Source organism: Brassica napus, chromosome C1, assembly GCF_020379485.1.
Source record: "Brassica napus cultivar Da-Ae chromosome C1, Da-Ae, whole genome shotgun sequence".
NCBI classification, from domain to species: Eukaryota; Viridiplantae; Streptophyta; class Magnoliopsida; order Brassicales; family Brassicaceae; genus Brassica; species Brassica napus.
In genome coordinates, this window is record NC_063444.1 from 27,127,238 (window position 1) to 27,137,323 (window position 10,086).

At 42.9% G+C, this 10,086-nt stretch overlaps 1 non-coding gene across 1 annotated transcript; it reads left to right on the top strand.

The window, feature by feature from the left end:
• Positions 1 to 9,628: 9,628 nt before the first annotated feature.
• LOC125580983 lies at positions 9,629 to 9,747 on the top strand. The gene has a single exon (XR_007318695.1). It is a non-coding gene; the product is annotated as a 5S ribosomal RNA (ribosomal RNA).
• The last annotated feature ends 339 nt before the right edge of the window (positions 9,748 to 10,086 follow it).

The window sequence follows — 10,086 nt, forward strand, 5'->3', positions numbered from 1 at the left end:
ACATGACCTTAAATATCAAAGTACCATGGTCTAATCCTCGACCTACAACATCCTTGGCTATCTGAGTGAACACATCCTTCACGCCAAGCCAAACTATTTGAGAAACCATCGCTCCATCACTTAATGGCTAAACGACAATCTACGATTTGTCTAAAAACGTCGTGAGACTATTAAGAAAATAATTATCGTATAACCCACGGTCGGAAATCATATGATATATTCTTCGTAACGAAACTCAGTCCTAACAACCAAACGGTTAACGGAAAACCAAAACTTGTCGACAATCGACCAAGTTCGATACATTCCACAATTCACTTTAAGCCCGCTATGTTTTACCCATAATACACGGCATGTAAGGAAAAAATCGTAACAAAGCTTCTAGAGCTATACGAACATCCTCAAAAATGCACGAAATAGATCTCGAAAGGCCAACACTTCACAAAGCACTATGAAGGAAAACGCTTCCTCCCATGGACAAATTTACGCGACCCCTCAGTCCTAATTCCTCGATCGCAAATCAAATTATTAGCAACCAAACAGGAACAACAATTTTGGCTGCGAACATCCGTAGACAGACCAGAATGTTTCTCAAACGCAGGGCTAAGACTAAACCCTTGCAATATCGCGAAACATCTTCAAGCCCGCGTACATTTCAAGCACGAAACGCGGCACACAAAAGAAAAAATCAATCTTCAGCATTGCGAGGCCTTCTTGGAAGACCAAACAGTCATACATACTAACATCTTCTCAAACACGTATTCTTCGCGAAGACTCAAAAACGGTAATATCTACCGATAAGTTTGTTGCTGATCACAACAACCTCTTAACGTCCTAAACAGACTTAGCCATCTCGTAGAGATAGCTCTCGTACACCCGGCACAAGGGTAATAGCGCTATATATAAATCCGAAATTTTGGTCAGCACTTTCGGGAGACTTAAAAATTATCCTCGAAGAGATGCTCGATTCCAACCATACAAGTCACGTAAGCCGAGAACATATCGCGGACTCTAAAGCGGGATGGAATCAGGTCAAAAGTGATACGGGAAACGTAAGTCAAAGTAGTCATCGCACCCCCTAAAGCCGTGATTAGACCTAGGTCTTGCCCTAAACCCAGCACACTGGTCTCTAACATCTCTAGGCATAGTATCAAACACCCTGTTAAGAGATCCCATAATTTGTCTCTTGGCCAATATTCTAGCGTCTTCAGAAATCCCGCAAGTTTACACACTGCGGAAAACTCTCGAAACAGATCACAGATATAGCAGTTCACACAGAGTTAGATTACGAGATGACATCTCATTATCTTCCCTCTACACCCATAAAAAATGCCATCGGCAGCAACACGCCTGATAACCTCTACATATAAACTAGACCGTAAAGGTCTCGCTGGAAAACTAGTCATAAGAACCTTAACTCCAAGACGAACTACGAAAGGCTTGATCCCTTCAACAAGGGTACGTAGGCAGCCGTCATAAGGTGCAGCCCCAATCTTATCGCGTTCCACTTTTAGAAGAGCGAGAAGACCACTTACCACAGACCTTTTTAACCATTAATTCCGCCTAACTCACCTAACTTGCCTAACTTGCCAAGCCACTCGCTAGAACCTCACGCTAGAAGCTCATGGTTCTAACGAGCTGGGGGGCTAACTGTTGGGGTCAAAATTGGTCACGATAGAATCAATATCTGAAAGTCCGTAAAAATCGGCATGAACATTTTTACGAAATGTAATATTCGTAAATAAATCTTTACAAAGAGTCTTGCGGTAAAATCTTGTTCTAATCTCAATCAAACCACTAAATACCGATTGTCCGAAGGCAACATACACGTATCCAAATCGGCCACGAACAAGCTCAAGTATGGCCATCGGACCACGCACAAGCCAAGCTCGGTCGCTACGCACACGGCTCGGTCGCTACGTAGCGACCGAGCACGCACACGGCTGGGTCGCTACTTAGCGACCAAGCTCAAGCCAAGCTCGGTCGCTACGTAGCGACCGAGCATGAACACGGCTCGGTCTCTACGTAACGACTGAGCTCCAGCCAAGCTCAGTCGCTACTCGGTCGCTACGTAGCGACCGAGCTCAAGCCAAGCTCGGTCGCTACGTAGCGACCGAGCACGCACACGGTTTGGTCGCTACATAGCGACCGAGCTCAAGCCAAGCTCGATCTAGGAGCAAGTATATAAGGAGTCCAAGGCGAGAGGCAAAAGGAGAACTCTCGGCAATTAGAAACTTTGAGGCATGATTCTCGACATGCTGTATTTCTATGACTAGCACCCGATTACCAGACAAACGCGCACAAGCAGTTCGATCTCTTGGTTCACTCCTGAACTACGTTTGGCTTGATCCTCGAAAGGGGTACGTAGGCAGCATTTCATAAGGTTCAGTCCGAAATCAATCAAAACCATTTTCATATCTTATAGTCTCTTGTAATGATCGCAACGCTCTTACGCGGATTCGAAATAAGATCTACCTTTTCTATAAATTTGTTTTGTTATCTTTTCATATTTTCCGCATTTATTTGGTCACTTGTCGTTGGCTCTCGCAGAGAAACCGGGAACTCAGGGAAAGTTAGGGTTTCCTGACTTTCCTCTGATTACGGAAATCGACGGTGTGAATTTCGGTTCCCATACAAGGCATCTCGTAGTTCTGCTTTTCATGCGAGTGTGTTTACTCGGCTATTGCGTCGATCGTGTTAGTTGCAGGATCGACTTCTTTTACCGGGTTTGTTTCCTCCGGTTGGGTAGAAGCGTTGGGCTTTGAAACTGGTTGTTCTTTGGCCGTTTCTTGAGTTGACAATTCTGGATCATCTTTTTTCGAAGCTTTTTCAGTGGACGTTAGAGTTAGCTTTGCCCGTTTGGGTTTCACCATCGAGATGGTCGTGATTTGCCGTAGTTTGTGTTCGGCCAGGAAGCAGCATCTCGACTGTGTCTGGGATCCCCAGATTGCGGCAATTCCGTTATGATTCAGGAATTTGATGCCTAAGTGATAAGTCGACGTGACTGCTTTCATGGCGTTCAGCTAAGGTGTGCCCATGATGACGTTGTAGATGGTTGGGCGGTCAACCACTATGAAATCGACGATTTTTGTGACTTCTTTCGCCGTAATGGGTAGTTTGATCGATCCAAGAGTCATAGATGTCGTGCCCTCGAAACCGGTTAGCGGCTTGGGGGACGGTACGACTTCTCCTAGCTCAACGTTCATCCTTTTAAGGGTATCGCGGAAGATGATATTGACCGTGCGATCCGTGTCGATGAGAACTCTCGCGACCTCGAGGTCTCTTATCACGAGGTCGATCACGAGTGGATCGCAGTGGGGCTGATCGATCCCGCCGGCCTCTTCTTCATCGAAAGTGATCGCTCCTTTCGGGAAGTCACCAGGCGCGGACCAGGTTAGCGAATTTGCGCTTGTCTCAGCCTTGCGCTCATAAGCTTTGGTGGCGGAGATGGTATCGCTGCAGTACTGCGATCCTCCGATTATCATATTGACTCTGCGGCGACTATTGTCATTGCCCTTCTCGTCCTGCCTTCTCCCGTACTTTTCTCCCGATTGGTTCCTGATATCACTCAACTTACCCTAAAGAGTGAATTTACTATCTCAAATAAGAGCTTCAATTGTAGTATTTAGGGATCAAATCCACAAGGAGCTAGGGAACCTAATAAATCTAATGGGTTTTGTTAAGTTGGATGGTTTAATGATTAAAATGTAAATTTGCAGTTTTTTGAGCAAGTAATTGCTCGATTGATTGGTTGAGGTTTTTGGTGCTTAAAAGGAAATTGCTAAACTTAGGGTTTTTATTCAGGAAACTTGGAATTATAATCCTACATATGCCTAATGAGTTGCATGCATGATAATGTAGAGCTCAACTACTAAGCAACAAGTCAATCAGCTCTTGAGTTTCTGGACTTGTCTATTAACTAGATCTAATGATCCAAAAAATCAGTAGCAGTGTCGATCAATTATCCAACCCTAACAGAACTTCCCTCCGGGATTCTCACCAAAACCAAGTCAACCTGCACAAGACCAAGCTGGATCATCAACACAACCTCCACAAGAGAGTAGTACTGAAGCTATGCTGAAACAATTATTGGAGGGACAAGCAAGAAGTGAGAAACAATTAGGGTATGAGCTGAAAAATCTCCACAACAAGATTGATGGGAATTACCATGATCTAAACAACAAGTTCAAAGCCTTGGAGAACCAGTTTGTCTCTATGACAGCCAGCTCAAGTCGCCAACAAGGTTCCCTACCTGGAAAGCCTGAACAAAACCCAAAGGAGACAATGAAGGCAATCACCCTAAGGAGTGGAAGAGAGTTGCCTCCTAAAGTTCTCATTAAGGATAATGAGAAACAAGGTGGGGAGGTCATCATCAATGTAGATGATGATGTGGTGATTGTGGATGAGAAGACTAATGAGGAAATCTTGGAGAAGATAGTTGAAGCTAAGGGCAAGAGAAAGATTGGAGAGGAGAAAGTTGAGAACAAAAATGAGGCTGCTACATCAACAAAAGAGAAATTGTTCACTCCTCCTCCCTATGAGCCAAAGCTTCCCTTTCCTGGAAGATTCAAGAAGCAACTCCTAGAGAAGTACAAAGCCTTGTTTGACAAGCAAATGAGTGAAGTTCAACTCACCATGCCCATAATTGATGCATTTATGCTGGTTCCACAATACAGCAAGTTCTTGAAAGATGCTGTAGAACAAAAGAAGAAAGAGATGGAAGGGATGGTGATTCTTACTCATGAGTGCAGTGCCATTATTCAGAGACTGACTGTCCCAAGGAAGCTAGAAGACCCTGGTAGTTTCACCCTGCCATGCGCCATTGGACCTTTGACATTTGAGAGATGTCTATGTGATTTGGGAGCAAGTGTCAGCCTCATGCCACTATCCATTGCCAAGAAGCTTGGGTTTACACAATATAAAAAGTGCAAGATCTCTATGGTGCTAGCTGATCGATCTGTCAAGCTCCCCATTGGCATCCTAGAAGATCTTCCTGTCAAGATAGGAAATTGTGAAGTGCCTACTGACTTTGTAGTGCTTGAGATGGATGAAGAGCCTAGAGATCCTTTGATCTTTGGAAGACCTTTCTTGGCAACTGCTGGAGCAATGGTGAATGTGAGAGATGGCACAATTGATCTCCACCTTGGAAAAGATCACATTCTCCATTTTGATATCAAGGAGATGATGAAGAAGCCCACAACTCAAGGAGAAATATTCTACATTGATGAGATGGATGCCTTGGCTGATAATTTCCTTGAGGAGTTAGCGATTGAGGACTCTCTTCAACATGCCCTGACCATTGAAAGAGAGACCCACATGATTGAAAACAAGGATAGTGATGAGCTAGTAAGAAGGCTAGATGTTCACCTTGAGAAGGATGGAGAAGATGAGTTCATGGAGTTGCCACAAATGACTCAACATGCTGCCTCAGCAGACATTCAAGAGAACCTCCATGAAGCTGATTGGAGTGAGCTCAAGGCACCAAAAGTGGAGCTTAAACCTCTTCCTCATGGTGTAAGGTACGCTTTCCTTGGACCTAATGAGACATATCCTGTCATTGTGGGTAGTGAGCTGACTGAGAATGAATTGTCTATGCTTTTAAATGAACTTAAAAAGTATAGAAAAGCACTAGGATACTCACTTGATGACATTAAAGGAATCTCACCATCTTTGTGCATGCATAGGATACATCTAGAGGATGAATCTAAAACTTCAATTGAACACCAAAGAAGATTAAATCCTAATTTGAAAGATGTTGTTAAAAAAGAGATAATCAAATTGTTAGATGCTGGTGTGATCTATCCTATCTCTGATAGCAATTGGGTTTCACCTGTGCATGTAGTTCTTAAAAAAGGTGGCATAACAGTTGTTAAGAACGAAAATGATGAGTTAATACCAACAAGAACAATAACTGGACATAGGATGTGCATTGACTATCGAAAACTGAATGCAGCCTCTAGAAAGGATCATTTCCCTTTACCATTCATTGATCAGATGTTAGAGAGGCTAGCTAACCATCCCTATTATTGTTTCCTTGATGGATACTCTGGATTTTTCCAAATCCCTATACACCCAAATGACCAAGAGAAAACTACATTCACTTGTCCTTATGGTACCTTTGCATATCGAAGGATGCCATTTGGACTGTGCAATGCACCAACAACATTCCAAAGAGCAATGATGTCGATTTTCTCTGATCTTATTGAGGATGTAATGGAGGTGTTTATGGATGATTTTTCTGTATACGGTTCTTCGTTTGCTACTTGTTTGTCAAATTTGTGCAGGGTCCTACAGAGATGTGAAGATACCAACCTTATGCTGAATTGGGAGAAGTGCCACTTCATGGTTAAAGAAGGGATTGTGCTTGGGCACAAGATTTCAGAGAGAGGCATTGAAGTGGACCAAGCCAAGATCGAGGTGATGGCGAGGTTGGCTCCACCAAAAACAGTGAAAGACATTAGAAGCTTCCTTGGTCATGCTGGTTTCTACAGAAGGTTCATCAAAGACTTCTCCAAAATAGCTAGACCATTGACCAAGCTGCTGTGCAAGGAGATCATCTTCAACTTTGATGAAGAATGCCTAGAAGCCTTTAAGAAGCTGAAGGAGGAGCTCACCAGTGCCCCAATAGTTCAACCACCAGATTGGAGTCTACCCTTCGAAATCATGTGCGACGCCAGTGACTATGCTGTGGGGGCAGTCTTGGGGCAAAAGAAGGACAAGAAGACACATGTGATCTACTATGCAAGTAGAACCCTTGATGAAGCTCAAGCTAAATACTCTACAACTGAGAAGGAACTATTGGCCATTGTCTTTGCATTTGAGAAGTTCAGAAGCTACTTGGTTGGGTCAAAGGTGACTGTCTACACTGATCATGCTGCATTGAGACACCTCTTAGCCAAGAAAGATGCAAAACCAAGACTGTTGAGGTGGATTTTGCTGCTACAAGAGTTTGATCTTGAGATCAAGGACAGGCCTGGAGTTGAGAATGGAGTAGCTGATCACCTGTCCAGGTTGAAGGTGGAGTGTGGAATCCCTATTAATGACAGACTTCCAGAAGAGCAAATGATGGCTATTCATGCAGTGGTAGCTGTTTGTGAGACAGGAAAGAAACTTGAAGAGGTGAAGGCAGCTGATGAGAAGGGTCCTTGGTATGCTGATATAGTCAACTACTTAGCTAGTGGAAAAGATCCATTGAACCTTGAAGGTTATGCCAAGAAGAAGTTCTATAAAGATGTGAAGAGATATTATTGGGATGAGCCTTACCTCTACATACTTTGTAGAGATCAACTCTATAGAAGGGCAGTGGCTGAAGAAGAAATTGATGGGATCCTTACACATTGTCATGGATCATCCTATGGAGGCCACTTTGCTACATTTAAGACAGTTGCAAAGGTGCTACAAGCTGGATTTTGGTGGCCTCACATGTTTAAAGACACCCAAGACTTTGTCTCAAGGTGTGACTCTTGTCAAAGAAGAGGAAACATCACCAAGAGGAATGAAATGCCTCAAAACCCCATCCTAGAAGTTGAAGTGTTTGATGTCTGGGGTATTGACTTCATGGGGCCTTTTCCTTCATCTTATAGCAACAAGTACATACTGGTGGCTGTAGATTATGTCTCTAAGTGGGTTGAAGCAATTGCAAGTCCAACCAATGATGCAAAGGTGGTTCTAAAAATGTTCAAGAGCATAATCTTTCCAAGGTTTGGGATTCCAAGAGTTGTGATCAGTGATGGAGGGTCTCACTTCATCAACAAACTGTTTGCAAACTTCCTTAAGAAGAATGGTGTGAAGCACAAGGTTGCAACTCCTTACCACCCCCAAACAAGTGGTCAGGTTGAGATTTCCAACAGGGAGATCAAGTCCATTTTGGAGAAGACTGTGGGGACAACAAGGAAGGATTGGTCTACAAAGCTTGATGATGCACTTTGGGCCTATAGGACTGCTTTCAAGACACCCTTGGGAACCACTCCCTTCAATCTTGTCTATGGGAAAGCTTGCCATCTGCCAGTGGAGCTTGAGTACAAGGCATTATGGGCTGTTAAGATGCTGAACTTTGACATCAAGAGTGCCAAAGAGAAAAGACTTTTCCAACTCCATGAGCTTGATGAGATTCGACTTGATGCTTTTGAGAACTCAAGAATTTACAAAGAAAAGACCAAGGCATTCCATGACAAGAAGATCCTGAAGAGGGAGTTCAACATTGGAGATCAAGTGTTGCTCTTCAACTCTCGATTGAAGTTGTTCCCTGGAAAACTTAAGTCAAGATGGTCCGGCCCTTTCAAGATCAAAGAAGTGAGGCCATATGGAGCAATTGTGCTTTGGAACAAGACTGGTGAGGAATTTGCAGTGAATGGGCAAAGAGTCAAGCTGTACATGGCGGCCACACCTGAGAAGGAAGGAACCTCGGTTCCACTTTCCGATCCCAAACCAGCCTAAACCAAAAAGGGGTAGTCAAGCTAGAGACTTAAAACAAGCTCACTTGGGAGGAAGTCCCATGTCTATCCCTATATATATTATTGTTTTACTTGTGTGGTTTTTCTTTTGTGTGTTTGATAAGTGTGTTTAAAATTTTCAGGTGATTCTCCACTTAATCAAAGAGAAAGATGGCCATCCAGCAAAGCTACAAGTGTTAAAATTATTCAACTCCATCTAGCAACTCCAAGCTAAGTGTCTCTACAACCATTGTAAATATATAGTTTTCTTGTTTGTTTCTTCTAGACCTCTTCTTTCACCTTGCTCTCACACAAGAGACTGTGTGAAGTAAGTGTGGGGGGAGAGTCTACTTATCTCACATGTTTTCTGTTTTGTTTACTTGTCATAAGCATTGCATATCCATTTGCATAGAAAATCCATAAAAATTTGCAAAATTCCAAAAAAAAAAAAAAAAAAAAAAAAACATTTAGTTATATCATTTGCATCTTTAGGTTTGAGTCTAGATCATATAGAATGCATAGGTAAAATCCCTACAAAGGACTCATGCAATGAACTCATTGTTGATACCCTTTTGAATCATAATAAGTAGCTTGAGCTTCTTCTGAATTTCTTGTAGACTTCGAGCCTTGAAAACTCCTCTTAAGACTCATTGAATCTTACTCTTTGAAACCAACTCCGATCTTAATTGACTAAAATGAACTTAATGCTTCTTGCTTATGGTCTCTTGAGTACTAAATCATGGCTTTACACACACTTGAGCTTGTATAAACCATTTTACCAATCTTTTTGACAACTCAAGTGGTAGTCCATACCCTAAACCCTTCCCTTCTTTCAAACCATCATTAATTGTTGAGTGAGGTCTTTTTGTGAAAGCTTGTCATGTGCAAAATCTTGAGAGTATTAGGAGCGACATTGATTTGTTCTCATCTCTTGCTAGCATTAGGACCTCTTTTGGGCTAGAATCTAGGATGGTGGTTGGAATGATGTGCTTTAATTATTTTGATCTTGAGGATTGAATTGGGAAAGATTATGTAAAGGAAATGGATCAAAAAAGTGTGTCTTAAAAAAAAAAAAAATAGCTCAGATTGTGTCAATAAAAACCCCAAAAAGAAAAGAAAAAAAGAAAAAAATAAGAGAATGGGGATAACAAATTTTTGAGCTAATATACATAGTTTTTAAGACAAAGAAAAGAAAAGAAGGGTGCGATCATACCAGCACTAATGCACCGGATCCCATCAGAACTCGGCAGTTAAGCGTGCTTGGACGAGAGTAGTACTAGGATGGGTGACCTCCCGGGAAGTCCTCGTGTTGCACCCCTTTTAAAAATATACGAAGATTGAAATTTAGATGTGACAAGGCCCGGTTCCCGATGAGCTAGTCAAGTCAGTTCCCGATGTGCGCCGCTTGGATGGATCTGCTCCGCTCCATCACCACCGTTTAGGTTTCTCCTCTGAAGAAGCTCCCTCCTTGATGTTTCTGATGATAACTGCTCCTCTCCCGCCACAGTTCAGGCCTCCTCCGGATCCACCACCGTGTAAGTTTTCCCTGCTTGGATCTGTCTCTCCCATCGAGCCGCCGGAACCACCAGACCCTCCAGATGCACATGCTCTTCTTCGTTTCCTCATCACGTTCTCCAGTCTATCTCCTCGAGCGTTG